The sequence below is a fragment of the Pleurodeles waltl genome, chromosome 7, assembly GCF_031143425.1.
Source record: "Pleurodeles waltl isolate 20211129_DDA chromosome 7, aPleWal1.hap1.20221129, whole genome shotgun sequence".
NCBI classification, from domain to species: domain Eukaryota; kingdom Metazoa; phylum Chordata; class Amphibia; order Caudata; family Salamandridae; genus Pleurodeles; species Pleurodeles waltl.
The window spans coordinates 1,532,694,940-1,532,713,725 of NC_090446.1; the positions used below are offsets into that span (position 1 = coordinate 1,532,694,940).

The 18,786-nt window shown below is 56.3% G+C and overlaps 2 protein-coding genes across 3 annotated transcripts in view; one reads left to right on the plus strand and one right to left on the minus strand.

Annotated features, from left to right (window-relative positions):
• Positions 1–18,417, minus strand: part of PAFAH1B3 (platelet activating factor acetylhydrolase 1b catalytic subunit 3) — a 59,075-nt gene extending 40,658 nt beyond the window's left edge. Inside the window, exon 1 of the mRNA XM_069201398.1 lies at positions 18,244–18,417. The gene's annotated coding sequence lies outside the window, so the exon portion shown is untranslated. The remainder of the gene's footprint in view (positions 1–18,243) is intronic.
• A 138-nt stretch (positions 18,418–18,555) lies between these two features.
• PRR19 (proline rich 19) overlaps positions 18,556–18,786 on the plus strand; it is a 184,432-nt gene continuing 184,201 nt past the window's right edge. For both annotated transcript variants that reach the window (XM_069201396.1, XM_069201397.1), the window contains exon 1: positions 18,556–18,672. The gene's annotated coding sequence lies outside the window, so the exon portion shown is untranslated. The remainder of the gene's footprint in view (positions 18,673–18,786) is intronic.

The window sequence follows — 18,786 nt, forward strand, 5'->3', positions numbered from 1 at the left end:
CACTGTCACATACACCCCCCGGGACACACCCTCCCACAGACCCCTTCTCAATGTGTGAGACATGTACACACTCCCACATACACCCCCCCGGGACACACCCTCCCACAGACCCCTTCTCAATGTGTGAGACATGTACACACTGTCACATACACCCCCCGGGACACACCCTCCCACAGACCCCTTCTCAATGTGTGAGACATGTACACACTGTCACATACACCCCCCCGGGACACACCCTCCCACAGACCCCTTCTCAATGTGTGTGAGATGTACACACTCCCACATACACCCCCCGGGACACACCCTCCCACAGACCCCTTCTCAATGTGTGAGACATGTACACACTGTCACATACACTCCCCCTGGGACACACCCTCCCACAGACACCTTCTCAATGTGTGTGAGATGTACACACTGTCACATACACTCCCCCTAGGACACACCCTCCCACAGACACCTTCTCAATGTGTGTGAGATGTACACACTGTCACATACACCCCCCGGGACACACCCTCCCACAGACACCTTCTCAATGTGTGTGAGATGTACACACTGTCACATACACCCCCCGGGACACACCCTCCCACAGACCCCTTCTCAATGTGTGAGACATGTACACACTGTCACATACACCCCCCGGGACACACCCTCCCACAGACCCCTTCTCAATGTGTGAGACATGTACACACCGTCACATACATCCCCCGGGACACACCCTCCCACAGACCCCTTCTCAATGTGTGAGACATGTACACACTGTCACATACACTCCCCCTGGGACACACCCTCCCACAGACACCTTCTCAATGTGTGTGAGATGTACACACTGTCACATACGCTCCCCCTGGGACACACCCTCCCACAGACCCCTTCTCAATGTGTGTGAGATGTACACACTCCCACATACACCCCCCCGGGACACACCCTCCCACAGACCCCTTCTCAATGTGCGAGACATGTACACACTCCCACATACACCCCCCGGGACACACCCTCCCACAGACCCCTTCTCAATGTGTGAGACATGTACACACTGTCACATACGCTCCCCCTGGGACACACCCTCCCACAGACACCTTCTCAATGTGTGTGAGATGTACACACTCCCACATACACCCCCCGGGACACACCCTCCCACAGACCCCTTCTCAATGTGTGAGACATGTACACACTGTCACATACACCCCCCCGGGACACACCCTCCCATAGACACCTTCTCAATGTGTGTGAGATGTACACACTGTCACATACACCCCCCGGGACACACCCTCCCACAGACCCCTTCTCAATGTGTGTGAGATGTACACACTGTCACATGCGCTCCCCCTGGGACACACCCTCCCACAGACCCCTTCTCAATGTGTGAGACATGTACACACTGTCACATGCGCTCCCCCTGGGACACACCCTCCCACAGACACCTTCTCAATGTGTGTGAGATGTACACACTGTCACATACACCCCCCGGGACACACCCTCCCACAGACCCCTTCTCAATGTGTGAGACATGTACACACTGTCACATACACCCCCCGGGACACACCCTCCCACAGACCCCTTCTCAATGTGTGAGACATGTACACACTGTCACATACGCTCCCCCGGGACACACCCTCCCACAGACACCTTCTCAATGTGTGTGAGATGTACACACTGTCACATACACCCCCCCGGGACACACCCTCCCACAGACCCCTTCTCAATGTGTGAGAGATGTACACACTGTCACATACACCACCCCGGGACACACCCTCCCACAGACCCCTTCTCAATGTGTGAGACATGTACACACTGTCACATACACCCCCCCGGGACACACCCTCCCACAGACCCCTTCTCAATGTGTGTGAGATGTACACACTGTCACATACACTCCCCCTGGGACACACCCTCCCACAGACCCCTTCTCAATGTGTGAGACATGTACACACTCCCACATACACCCCCCCGGGACACACCCTCCCACAGACCCCTTCTCAATGTGTGAGACATGTACACACTGTCACATACACCCCCCCGGGACACACCCTCCCACAGACCCCTTCTCAATGTGGGAGACATGTACACACTGTCACATACACCCCCCCGGGACACACCCTCCCACAGACCCCTTCTCAATGTGTGTGACATGTACACACTCCCACATACACCCCCCCGGGACACACCCTCCCACAGACCCCTTCTCAATGTGTGAGACATGTACACACTGTCACATGCGCTCCCCCTGGGGGACACCCTCCCACAGACCCCTTCTCAATGTGTGTGAGATGTACACACTGTCACATACACTCCCCCTGGGACACACCCTCCCATCAGACCCCTTCTCAATGTGTGAGGCATGTACACACTGTCACATACACCCCCCGGGACACACCCTCCCACAGACCCCTTCTCAATGTGTGAGACATGTACACACTGTCACATACACTCCCCCTGGGACACACCCTCCCACAGACACCTTCTCAATGTGTGTGAGATGTACACACTGTCACATACGCTCCCCCTGGGACACACCCTCCCACAGACCCCTTCTCAATGTGTGTGAGATGTACACACTCCCACATACACCCCCCCGGGACACACCCTCCCACAGACCCCTTCTCAATGTGTGAGACATGTACACACTCCCACATACACCCCCCGGGACACACCCTCCCACAGACCCCTTCTCAATGTGTGAGACATGTACACACTGTCACATACGCTCCCCCTGGGACACACCCTGCCACAGACACCTTCTCAATGTGTGTGAGATGTACACACTCCCACATACACCCCCCGGGACACACCCTCCCACAGACCCCTTCTCAATGTGTGAGACATGTACACACTGTCACATACACCCCCCCGGGACACACCCTCCCACAGACCCCTTCTCAATGTGTGTGAGATGTACACACTGTCACATGCGCTCCCCCTGGGACACACCCTCCCACAGACCCCTTCTCAATGTGTGAGACATGTACACACTGTCACATGCGCTCCCCCTGGGACACACCCTCCCACAGACCCCTTCTCAATGTGTGAGACATGTACACACTGTCACATACACCCCCCCGGGACACACCTTCCCACAGACCCCTTCTCAATGTGTGAGACATGTACACACTGTCACATACACCCCCCCGGGACACACCCTCCCACAGACCCCTTCTTAATGTGTGAGACATGTACACACTGTCACATACACCCCCCCGGGACACACCCTCCCACAGACCCCTTCTCAATGTGTGTGAGATGTACACACTCCCACATACACCCCCCCGGGACACACCCTCCCACAGACCCCTTCTCAATGTGTGAGACATGTACACACTGTCACATACACTCCCCCTGGGACACACCATCCCACAGACACCTTCTCAATGTGTGTGAGATGTACACACTGTCACATACACTCCCCCTGGGACACACCCTCCCACAGACACCTTCTCAATGTGTGTGAGATGTACACACTGTCACATACACCCCCCGGGACACACCCTCCCACAGACCCCTTCTCAATGTGTGAGACATGTACACACCGTCACATACATCCCCCGGGACACACCCTCCCACAGACCCCTTCTCAATGTGTGAGACATGTACACACTGTCACATACACTCCCCCTGGGACACACCCTCCCACAGACACCTTCTCAATGTGTGTGAGATGTACACACTGTCACATACGCTCCCCCTGGGACACACCCTCCCACAGACCCCTTCTCAATGTGTGTGAGATGTACACACTCCCACATACACCCCCCCGGGACACACCCTCCCACAGACCCCTTCTCAATGTGCGAGACATGTACACACTCCCACATACACCCCCCGGGACACACCCTCCCACAGACCCCTTCTCAATGTGTGAGACATGTACACACTGTCACATACACCCCCCCGGGACACACCCTCCCACAGACCCCTTCTCAATGTGTGTGAGATGTACACACTCCCACATACACCCCCCGGGACACACCCTCCCACAGACCCCTTCTCAATGTGTGAGACATGTACACACTGTCACATACACTCCCCCTGGGACACACCCTCCCACAGACACCTTCTCAATGTGTGTGAGATGTACACACTGTCACATACACTCCCCCTAGGACACACCCTCCCACAGACACCTTCTCAATGTGTGTGAGATGTACACACTGTCACATACACCCCCCGGGACACACCCTCCCACAGACACCTTCTCAATGTGTGTGAGATGTACACACTGTCACATACACCCCCCGGGACACACCCTCCCACAGACCCCTTCTCAATGTGTGAGACATGTACACACTGTCACATACACCCCCCGGGACACACCCTCCCACAGACCCCTTCTCAATGTGTGAGACATGTACACACCGTCACATACATCCCCCGGGACACACCCTCCCACAGACCCCTTCTCAATGTGTGAGACATGTACACACTGTCACATACACTCCCCCTGGGACACACCCTCCCACAGACACCTTCTCAATGTGTGTGAGATGTACACACTGTCACATACGCTCCCCCTGGGACACACCCTCCCACAGACCCCTTCTCAATGTGTGTGAGATGTACACACTCCCACATACACCCCCCCGGGACACACCCTCCCACAGACCCCTTCTCAATGTGCGAGACATGTACACACTCCCACATACACCCCCCGGGACACACCCTCCCACAGACCCCTTCTCAATGTGTGAGACATGTACACACTGTCACATACGCTCCCCCTGGGACACACCCTCCCACAGACACCTTCTCAATGTGTGTGAGATGTACACACTCCCACATACACCCCCCGGGACACACCCTCCCACAGACCCCTTCTCAATGTGTGAGACATGTACACACTGTCACATACACCCCCCCGGGACACACCCTCCCATAGACACCTTCTCAATGTGTGTGAGATGTACACACTGTCACATACACCCCCCGGGACACACCCTCCCACAGACCCCTTCTCAATGTGTGTGAGATGTACACACTGTCACATGCGCTCCCCCTGGGACACACCCTCCCACAGACCCCTTCTCAATGTGTGAGACATGTACACACTGTCACATGCGCTCCCCCTGGGACACACCCTCCCACAGACACCTTCTCAATGTGTGTGAGATGTACACACTGTCACATACACCCCCCGGGACACACCCTCCCACAGACCCCTTCTCAATGTGTGAGACATGTACACACTGTCACATACACCCCCCGGGACACACCCTCCCACAGACCCCTTCTCAATGTGTGAGACATGTACACACTGTCACATACGCTCCCCCGGGACACACCCTCCCACAGACACCTTCTCAATGTGTGTGAGATGTACACACTGTCACATACACCCCCCCGGGACACACCCTCCCACAGACCCCTTCTCAATGTGTGAGAGATGTACACACTGTCACATACACCACCCCGGGACACACCCTCCCACAGACCCCTTCTCAATGTGTGAGACATGTACACACTGTCACATACACCCCCCCGGGACACACCCTCCCACAGACCCCTTCTCAATGTGTGTGAGATGTACACACTGTCACATACACTCCCCCTGGGACACACCCTCCCACAGACCCCTTCTCAATGTGTGAGACATGTACACACTCCCACATACACCCCCCCGGGACACACCCTCCCACAGACCCCTTCTCAATGTGTGAGACATGTACACACTGTCACATACACCCCCCCGGGACACACCCTCCCACAGACCCCTTCTCAATGTGGGAGACATGTACACACTGTCACATACACCCCCCCGGGACACACCCTCCCACAGACCCCTTCTCAATGTGTGTGACATGTACACACTCCCACATACACCCCCCCGGGACACACCCTCCCACAGACCCCTTCTCAATGTGTGAGACATGTACACACTGTCACATGCGCTCCCCCTGGGGGACACCCTCCCACAGACCCCTTCTCAATGTGTGTGAGATGTACACACTGTCACATACACTCCCCCTGGGACACACCCTCCCATCAGACCCCTTCTCAATGTGTGAGGCATGTACACACTGTCACATACACCCCCCGGGACACACCCTCCCACAGACCCCTTCTCAATGTGTGAGACATGTACACACTGTCACATACACTCCCCCTGGGACACACCCTCCCACAGACACCTTCTCAATGTGTGTGAGATGTACACACTGTCACATACGCTCCCCCTGGGACACACCCTCCCACAGACCCCTTCTCAATGTGTGAGACATGTACACACTGTCACATGCGCTCCCCCTGGGACACACCCTCCCACAGACACCTTCTCAATGTGTGTGAGATGTACACACTGTCACATACACCCCCCGGGACACACCCTCCCACAGACCCCTTCTCAATGTGTGAGACATGTACACACTGTCACATACACCCCCCGGGACACACCCTCCCACAGACCCCTTCTCAATGTGTGAGACATGTACACACTGTCACATACGCTCCCCCGGGACACACCCTCCCACAGACACCTTCTCAATGTGTGTGAGATGTACACACTGTCACATACACCCCCCCGGGACACACCCTCCCACAGACCCCTTCTCAATGTGTGAGAGATGTACACACTGTCACATACACCACCCCGGGACACACCCTCCCACAGACCCCTTCTCAATGTGTGAGACATGTACACACTGTCACATACACCCCCCCGGGACACACCCTCCCACAGACCCCTTCTCAATGTGTGTGAGATGTACACACTGTCACATACACTCCCCCTGGGACACACCCTCCCACAGACCCCTTCTCAATGTGTGAGACATGTACACACTCCCACATACACCCCCCCGGGACACACCCTCCCACAGACCCCTTCTCAATGTGTGAGACATGTACACACTGTCACATACACCCCCCCGGGACACACCCTCCCACAGACCCCTTCTCAATGTGGGAGACATGTACACACTGTCACATACACCCCCCCGGGACACACCCTCCCACAGACCCCTTCTCAATGTGTGTGACATGTACACACTCCCACATACACCCCCCCGGGACACACCCTCCCACAGACCCCTTCTCAATGTGTGAGACATGTACACACTGTCACATGCGCTCCCCCTGGGGGACACCCTCCCACAGACCCCTTCTCAATGTGTGTGAGATGTACACACTGTCACATACACTCCCCCTGGGACACACCCTCCCATCAGACCCCTTCTCAATGTGTGAGGCATGTACACACTGTCACATACACCCCCCGGGACACACCCTCCCACAGACCCCTTCTCAATGTGTGAGACATGTACACACTGTCACATACACTCCCCCTGGGACACACCCTCCCACAGACACCTTCTCAATGTGTGTGAGATGTACACACTGTCACATACGCTCCCCCTGGGACACACCCTCCCACAGACCCCTTCTCAATGTGTGTGAGATGTACACACTCCCACATACACCCCCCCGGGACACACCCTCCCACAGACCCCTTCTCAATGTGTGAGACATGTACACACTCCCACATACACCCCCCGGGACACACCCTCCCACAGACCCCTTCTCAATGTGTGAGACATGTACACACTGTCACATACGCTCCCCCTGGGACACACCCTCCCACAGACACCTTCTCAATGTGTGTGAGATGTACACACTCCCACATACACCCCCCGGGACACACCCTCCCACAGACCCCTTCTCAATGTGTGAGACATGTACACACTGTCACATACACCCCCCCGGGACACACCCTCCCACAGACCCCTTCTCAATGTGTGTGAGATGTACACACTGTCACATGCGCTCCCCCTGGGACACACCCTCCCACAGACCCCTTCTCAATGTGTGAGACATGTACACACTGTCACATGCGCTCCCCCTGGGACACACCCTCCCACAGACCCCTTCTCAATGTGTGAGACATGTACACACTGTCACATACACCCCCCCGGGACACACCTTCCCACAGACCCCTTCTCAATGTGTGAGACATGTACACACTGTCACATACACCCCCCCGGGACACACCCTCCCACAGACCCCTTCTTAATGTGTGAGACATGTACACACTGTCACATACACCCCCCCGGGACACACCCTCCCACAGACCCCTTCTCAATGTGTGTGAGATGTACACACTCCCACATACACCCCCCCGGGACACACCCTCCCACAGACCCCTTCTCAATGTGTGAGACATGTACACACTGTCACATACACTCCCCCTGGGACACACCATCCCACAGACACCTTCTCAATGTGTGTGAGATGTACACACTGTCACATACACTCCCCCTGGGACACACCCTCCCACAGACACCTTCTCAATGTGTGTGAGATGTACACACTGTCACATACACCCCCCGGGACACACCCTCCCACAGACCCCTTCTCAATGAGTGAGACATGTACACACTGTCACATGCGCTCCCCCTGGGACACACCCTCCCACAGACCCCTTCTCAATGTGTGAGATGTACACACTGTCACATACGCTCCCCCTGGGACACACCCTCCCACAGACCCCTTCTCAATGTGTGTGAGATGTACACACTCCCACATACACCCCCCCGGGACACACCCTCCCACAGACCCCTTCTCAATGTGTGAGACATGTACACACTCCCATATACACCCCCCGGGACACACCCTCCCACAGACCCCTTCTCAATGTGTGAGACATGTACACACTGTCACATACGCTCCCCCTGGGACACACCCTCCCACAGACACCTTCTCAATGTGTGTGAGATGTACACACTCCCACATACACCCCCCGGGACACACCCTCCCACAGACCCCTTCTCAATGTGTGAGACATGTACACACTGTCACATACACCCCCCCGGGACACACCCTCCCACAGACCCCTTCTCAATGTGTGTGAGATGTACACACTGTCACATGCGCTCCCCCTGGGACACACCCTCCCACAGACCCCTTCTCAATGTGTGAGACATGTACACACTGTCACATGCGCTCCCCCTGGGACACACCCTCCCACAGACACCTTCTCAATGTGTGTGAGATGTACACACTGTCACATACACCCCCCGGGACACACCCTCCCACAGACCCCTTCTCAATGTGTGAGACATGTACACACTCCCACATACACCCCCCCGGGACACACCCTCCCACAGACCCCTTCTCAATGTGTGAGACATGTACACACTGTCACATACACCCCCCGGGACACACCCTCCCACAGACCCCTTCTCAATGTGTGAGACATGTACACACTGTCACATACACCCCCCCGGGACACACCCTCCCACAGACCCCTTCTCAATGTGTGTGAGATGTACACACTCCCACATACACCCCCCGGGACACACCCTCCCACAGACCCCTTCTCAATGTGTGAGACATGTACACACTGTCACATACACTCCCCCTGGGACACACCCTCCCACAGACACCTTCTCAATGTGTGTGAGATGTACACACTGTCACATACACTCCCCCTGGGACACACCCTCCCACAGACACCTTCTCAATGTGTGTGAGATGTACACACTGTCACATACACCCCCCGGGACACACCCTCCCACAGACCCCTTCTCAATGTGTGAGACATGTACACACTGTCACATGCGCTCCCCCTGGGACACACCCTCCCACAGACCCCTTCTCAATGTGGGAGACATGTACACACTGCCACATACACTCCCCCGGGACACACCCTCCCACAGACCCCTTCTCAATGTGTGAGACATGTACACACTGTCACATACGCTCCCCCTGGGACACACCCTCCCACAGACACCTTCTCAATGTGTGTGAGATGTACACACTCCCACATACACCCCCCGGGACACACCCTCCCACAGACCCCTTCTCAATGTGTGAGACATGTACACACTGTCACATACACCCCCCCCGGGACACACCCTCCCACAGACCCCTTCTCAATGTGTGTGAGATGTACACACTGTCACATGCGCTCCCCCTGGGACACACCCTCCCACAGACCCCTTCTCAATGTGTGAGACATGTACACACTGTCACATACACCCCCCGGGACACACCCTCCCACAGACCCCTTCTCAATGTGTGAGACATGTACACACTGTCACATACACCCCCCGGGACACACCCTCCCACAGACCCCTTCTCAATGTGTGAGACATGTACACACTGTCACATACGCTCCCCCGGGACACACCCTCCCACAGACACCTTCTCAATGTGTGTGAGATGTACACACTGTCACATACACCCCCCCGGGACACACCCTCCCACAGACCCCTTCTCAATGTGTGAGACATGTACACACTGTCACATACACCCCCCCGGGACACACCCTCCCACAGACCCCTTCTCAATGTGTGAGACATGTACACACTGTCACATACACCCCCCCGGGACACACCCTCCCACAGACCCCTTCTCAATGTGTGTGAGATGTACACACTGTCACATACACCCCCCGGGACACACCCTCCCACAGACCCCTTCTCAATGTGTGAGACATGTACACACTCCCACATACACCCCCCGGGACACACCCTCCCACAGACCCCTTCTCAATGTGTGTGACATGTACACACTCCCACATACACCCCCCCGGGAGACACCCTCCCACAGACCCCTTCTCAATGTGTGAGACATGTACACACTGTCACATGCGCTCCCCCTGGGGGACACCCTCCCACAGACCCCTTCTCAATGTGTGTGAGATGTACACACTGTCACATACACTCCCCCTGGGACACACCCTCCCACAGACCCCTTCTCAATGTGTGAGGCATGTACACACTGTCACATACACCCCCCGGGACACACCCTCCCACAGACCCCTTCTCAATGTGTGTGACATGTACACACTCCCACATACACCCCCCCGGGACACACCCTCCCACAGACACCTTCTCAATGTGTGTGAGATGTACACACTGTCACATGCGCTCCCCCTGGGACACACCCTCCCACAGACCCCTTCTCAATGTGTGTGAGATGTACACACTGTCACATACACTCCCCCCGGGACACACCCTCCCACAGACCCCTTCTCAATGTGTGAGACATGTACACACTGCCACATACACTCCCCCGGGACACACCCTCCCACAGACCCCTTCTCAATGTGTGAGACATGTACACACTGTCACATACACCCCCCGGGACACACCCTCCCACAGACCCCTTCTCAATGTGTGTGAGATGTACACACTGTCACATACACTCCCCCTGGGACACACCCTCCCACAGACACCTTCTCAATGTGTGTGAGATGTACACACTGTCACATACACTCCCCCTGGGACACACCCTCCCACAGACCCCTTCTCAATGTGTGTGACATGTACACACTCCCACATACACCCCCCCGGGACACACCCTCCCACAGACCCCTTCTCAATGTGTGAGACATGTACACACTGTCACATGCGCTCCCCCTGGGGGACACCCTCCCACAGACCCCTTCTCAATGTGTGTGAGATGTACACACTGTCACATACACTCCCCCTGGGACACACCCTCCCACAGACCCCTTCTCAATGTGTGAGGCATGTACACACTGTCATATACACCCCCCGGGACACACCCTCCCACAGACCCCTTCTCAATGTGTGTGACATGTACACACTCCCACATACACCCCCCCGGGACACACCCTACCACAGACACCTTCTCAATGTGTGTGAGATGTACACACTGTCACATGCGCTCCCCCTGGGACACACCCTCCCACAGACCCCTTCTCAATGTGTGTGAGATGTACACACTGTCACATACACTCCCCCCGGGACACACCCTCCCACAGACCCCTTCTCAATGTGTGAGACATGTACACACTGCCACATACACTCCCCCGGGACACACCCTCCCACAGACCCCTTCTCAATGTGTGAGACATGTACACACTGTCACATACACCCCCCGGGACACACCCTCCCACAGACCCCTTCTCAATGTGTGTGAGATGTACACACTGTCACATACACTCCCCCTGGGACACACCCTCCCACAGACACCTTCTCAATGTGTGTGAGATGTACACAATGTCACATACACTCCCCCTGGGACACACCCTCCCACAGACCCCTTCTCAATGTGTGTGAGGTGTACACACTCCCACATACACCCCCCAGGACACACCCTCCCACAGACCCCTTCTCAATGTGTGAGACATGTACACACTGTCACATGCGCTCCCCCTGGGACACACCCTCCCACAGACCCCTTCTCAATGTGTGAGACATGTACACACTGCCACATACACTCCCCCGGGACACACCCTCCCACAGATCCCTTCTCAATGTGTGAGACATATACACACTGTCACATACACCCCCCGGGACACACCCTCCCACAGACCCCTTCTCAATGTGTGAGACATGTACACACTGTCACATACGCTCCCCCTGGGACACACCCTCCCACAGACACCTTCTCAATGTGTGTGAGATGTACACACTCCCACATACACCCCCCGGGACACACCCTCCCACAGACCTCTTCTCAATGTGTGAGACATGTACACACTGTCACATACGCTCCCCCTGGGACACACCCTCCCACAGACACCTTCTCAATGTGTGTGAGATGTACACACTCCCACATACACCCCCGGGACACACCCTCCCACAGACCCCTTCTCAATGTGTGAGACATGTACACACTGTCACATACACCCCCCCGGGACACACCCTCCCACAGACCCCTTCTCAATGTGTGTGAGATGTACACACTGTCACATGCGCTCCCGCTGGGACACACCCTCCCACAGACCCCTTCTCAATGTGTGAGACATGTACACACTGTCACATGCGCACCCCCTGGGACACACCCTCCCACAGACACCTTCTCAATGTGTGTGAGATGTACACACTGTCACATACACCCCCCGGGACACACCCTCCCACAGACCCCTTCTCAATGTGTGAGACATGTACACACTGTCACATACACCCCCCGGGACACACCCTCCCACAGACCCCTTCTCAATGTGTGAGACATGTACACACTGTCACATACGCTCCCCCTGGGACACACCCTCCCACAGACACCTTCTCAATGTGTGTGAGATGTACACACTGTCACATACACCCCCCCGGGACACACCCTCCCACAGACCCCTTCTCAATGTGTGAGACATGTACACACTGTCACATACACCCCCCGGGACACACCCTCCCACAGACCCCTTCTCAATGTGTGAGACATGTACACACTGTCACATACACTCCCCCTGGGACACACCCTCCCACAGACACCTTCTCAATGTGTGTGAGATGTACACACTGTCACATACACTCCCCCTGGGACACACCCTCCCACAGACACCTTCTCAATGTGTGTGAGATGTACACACTGTCACATACACCCCCCGGGACACACCCTCCCACAGACCCCTTCTCAATGTGTGAGACATGTACACACTGTCACATGCGCTCCCCCTGGGACACACCCTCCCACAGACCCCTTCTCAATGTGTGAGACATGTACACACTGCCACATACACTCCCCAGGGACACACCCTCCCACAGACCCCTTCTCAATGTGTGAGACATGTACACACTGTCACATGCGCTCCCCCTGGGACACACCCTCCCACAGACCCCTTCTCAATGTGTGAGACATGTACACACTGCCACATACACTCCCCCGGGACACACCCTCCCACAGACCCCTTCTCAATGTGTGAGACATATACACACTGTCACATACACCCCCCGGGACACACCCTCCCACAGACCCCTTCTCAATGTGTGAGACATGTACACACTGTCACATACGCTCCCCCTGGGACACACCCTCCCACAGACCCCTTCTCAATGTGTGTGACATGTACACACTCCCACATACACCCCCCCGGGACACACCCTCCCACAGACCCCTTCTCAATGTGTGTGAGATGTACACACTGTCACATACACTCCCCCTGGGACACACCCTCCCACAGACCCCTTCTCAATGTGTGTGAGATGTACACACTGTCACATACACTCCCCCTGGGACACACCCTCCCACAGACACCTTCTCAATGTGTGTGACATGTACACACTCCCACATACACCCCCCCGGGACACACCCTCCCACAGACCTCTTCTCAATGTGTGAGACATGTACACACTGTCACATACACTCCCCCTGGGACACACCCTCCCACAGACACCTTCTCAATGTGTGTGAGATGTACACACTGTCACATACGCTCCCCCTGGGACACACCCTCCCACAGACCCCTTCTCAATGTGTGTGAGATGTACACACTCCCACATACACCCCCCCGGGACACACCCTCCCACAGACTCCTTCTCAATGTGTGAGACATGTACACACTCCCACATACACCCCCCGGGACACACCCTCCCACAGACCCCTTCTCAATGTGTGAGACATGTACACACTGTCACATACGCTCCCCCTGGGACACACCCTCCCACAGACACCTTCTCAATGTGTGTGAGATGTACACACTCCCACATACACCCCCCGGGACACACCCTCCCACAGACCCCTTCTCAATGTGTGAGACATGTACACACTGTCACATACACCCCCCCGGGACACACCCTCCCACAGACCCCTTCTCAATGTGTGTGAGATGTACACACTGTCACATGCGCTCCCCCTGGGACACACCCTCCCACAGACCCCTTCTCAATGTGTGAGACATGTACACACTGTCACATGCGCTCCCCCTGGGACACACCCTCCCACAGACACCTTCTCAATGTGTGTGAGATGTACACACTGTCACATACACCCCCCGGGACACACCATCCCACAGACCCCTTCTCAATGTGTGAGACATGTACACACTGTCACATACACCCCCCGGGACACACCCTCCCACAGACCCCTTCTCAATGTGTGAGACATGTACACACTGTCACATACGCTCCCCCGGGACACACCCTCCCACAGACACCTTCTCAATGTGTGTGAGATGTACACACTGTCACATACACCCCCCCGGGACACACCCTCCCACAGACCCCTTCTCAATGTGTGTGAGATGTACACACTGTCACATACACCCCCCGGGACACACCCTCCCACAGACCCCTTCTCAATGTGTGAGACATGTACACACTCCCACATACACCCCCCCGGGACACACCCTCCCACAGACCCCTTCTCAATGTGTGAGACAGGTACACACTGTCACATACACTCCCCCTGGGACACACCCTCCCACAGACCCCTTCTCAATGTGTGAGACATGTACACACTGTCACATACACCCCCCCGGGACACACCCTCCCACAGACCCCTTCTCAATGTGTGAGACATGTACACACTGTCACATACACCCCCCCGGGACACACCCTCCCACAGACCCCTTCTCAATGTGTGTGACATGTACACACTCCCACATACACCCCCCCGAGACACACCCTCCCACAGACCCCTTCTCAATGTGTGAGACATGTACACACTGTCACATGCGCTCCCCCTGGGACACACCCTCCCACAGACCCCTTCTCAATGTGTGTGAGATGTACACACTGTCACATACACTCCCCCTGGGACACACCCTCCCACAGACCCCTTCTCAATGTGTGAGACATGTACACACTCCCACATACACCCCCCCGGGACACACCCTCCCACAGACCCCTTCTCAATGTGTGTGACATGTACACACTCCCACATACACCCCCCCGGGACACACCCTCCCACAGACCCCTTCTCAATGTGTGTGAGATGTACACACTGTCACATACACTCCCCCTGGGACACACCCTCCCACAGACCCCTTCTCAATGTGTGAGGCATGTACACACTGTCACATACACCCCCCGGGACACACCCTCCCACAGACCCCTTCTCAATGTGTGTGACATGTACACACTCCCACATACACCCTCCGGGACACACCCTCCCACAGACACCTTCTCAATGTGTGTGAGATGTACACACTGTCACATGCGCTCCCCCTGGGACACACCCTCCCACAGACACCTTCTCAATGTGTGTGAGATGTACACACTGTCACATGCGCTCCCCCTGGGACACACCCTCCCACAGACCCCTTCTCAATGTGTGTGAGATGTACACACTGTCACATACACTCCCCCTGGGACACACCCTCCCACAGACCCCTTCTCAATGTGTGAGACATGTACACACTCCCACATACACCCCCCCGGGACACACCCTCCCACAGACCCCTTCTCAATGTGTGTGACATGTACACACTGTCACATACACCCCCCGGGACACACCCTCCCACAGACCCCTTCTCAATGTGTGAGACATGTACACACTGTCACATGCGCTCCCCCTGGGACACACCCTCCCACAGACCCCTTCTCAATGTGTGTGAGATGTACACACTGTCACATACACTCCCCCCGGGACACACCCTCCCACAGACACCTTCTCAATGTGTGAGACATGTACACACTCCCACATACACCCCCCCGGGACACACCCTCCCACAGACCCCTTCTCAATGTGTGAGACATGTACACACTGTCACATACGCTCCCCCCGGGACACACCCTCCCACAGACCCCTTCTCAATGTGTGAGACATGTACACACTGTCACATACGCTCCCCCTGGGACACACCCTCCCACAGACCCCTTCTCAATGTGTGTGAGATGTACACACTGTCACATACACCCCCCCGGGACACACCCTCCCACAGACCCCTTCTCAATGTGTGAGACATGTACACACTCCCACATACACCCCCCGGGACACACCCTCCCACAGACACCTTCTCAATGTGTGTGAGATGTACACACTGTCACATACACCCCCGGGACACACCCTCCCACAGACCCCTTCTCAATGTGTGAGACATGTACACACTGTCACATACGCTCCCCCCGGGACACACCCTCCCACAGACCCCTTCTCAATGTGTGAGACATGTACACACTGTCACATACGCTCCCCCTGGGACACACCCTCCCACAGACCCCTTCTCAATGTGTGTGAGATGTACACACTGTCACATACACCCCCCCGGGACACACCCTCCCACAGACCCCTTCTCAATGTGTGAGACATGTACACACTCCCACATACACCCCCCGGGACACACCCTCCCACAGACACCTTCTCAATGTGTGTGAGATGTACACACTGTCACATACACCCCCCGGGACACACCCTCCCACAGACACCTTCTCAATGTGTGAGACATGTACACACTGTCACATACACCCCCCCGGGACACACCCTCCCACAGACCCCTTCTCAATGTGTGAGACATGTACACACTGTCACATACACCCCTCCGGGACACACCCTCCCACAGACCCCTTCTCAATGTGTGAGACATGTACACACTGTCACATACACCCCCCGGGACACACCCTCCCACAGACCCCTTCTCAATGTGTGTGAGATGTACACACTGTCACATGCGCTCCCCCTGGGACACACCCTCCCACAGACCCCTTCTCAATGTGTGTGAGATGTACACACTCCCACATACACCCCCCGGGACACACCCTCCCACAGACCCCTTCTCAATGTGTGAGACATGTACACACTGTCACATACACCCCTCCGGGACACACCCTCCCACAGACCCCTTCTCAATGTGTGAGACATGTACACACTGTCACATACACTCCCCCGGGACACACCCTCCCACAGACACCTTCTCAATGTGTGTGAGATGTACACACTCCCACATACACCCCCCGGGACACACCCTCCCACAGACCCCTTCTCAATGTGTGAGACATGTACACACTGTCACATACACTCCCCCTGGGACACACCCTCCCACAGACCCCTTCTCAATGTGTGTGAGATGTACACACTGTCACATGCGCTCCCCCTGGGACACACCCTCCCACAGACACCTTCTCAATGTGTGAGACATGTACACACTGTCACAGACACCCCCCGGGACACACCCTCCCACAGACCCCTTCTCAATGTGTGTGAGATGTACACACTGTCACATGCGCTCCCCCGGGACACACCCTCCCACAGACCCCTTCTCAATGTGTGTGACATGTACACACTGTCACATACACTCCCCCCGGGACACACCCTCCCACAGACACCTTCTCAATGTGTGAGACATGTACACACTGTCACATGCGCTCCCCCTGGGACACACCCTCCCACAGACACCTTCTCAATGTGTGTGACATGTACACACTGCCACATACACCCCCCGGGACACACCCTCCCACAGACCCCTTCTCAATGTGTGAGACATGCAAATACTGACACACACCACCCCCACAGACCCAGCAGGGCAGTGTACCCCCCCCCCCCATCCCGGGGGGGATGGTACAGCCCACGGCCACCTGCACTGATGGAGGCTGGACTCTCCCATCACGGGACGGGGGGGGGCTGGCTCACCGATGCTGACAGTGCAGGAGCCCGAGGCCCGGGTGGTGCAGCTCCGGCAGGCAGGTGCCGACCAGAGGCGCAGGTGCGGACGGGAAGGCGCTTCTCCCTCCGGGCTTCAGACCGGTTCTCGCTCCGCCAGGTCCCAGCTCAGCCGCCCGCAGTGCCCGCGCAGGCGCGCTCCCTGCTGACGTCACTCAGGGGGCGGAGCGATCGAACGCCACCTGAACGTGGAAGGTAGAGCGCCGTGCGTGTTACGTGGCTAGCTCTGCCCCCGGCGCGTGGTGAGTTCAGCAACGGCGGGGGCTCGCGCGTGCGCAGTGGCGGAGGCGGTTAGTGCGCGTCCTGTCCCGTGAAAGGCTCGGGAGTACCCGGGATAAGTGGGGTGAACCGGGGCGGGGCCTCCATAGGAAGTGACGAAGGAGCCAGAAACTGACAAAGGTACGGAGGGGAGGGACGTGCCATGTATAGTGACGTCATAATTCACAGCGTGACGCAATGCAGCGTACCATGACGTCATTCTTGGTAGAGTAGCCGCATGCACTGCTCAGTGAT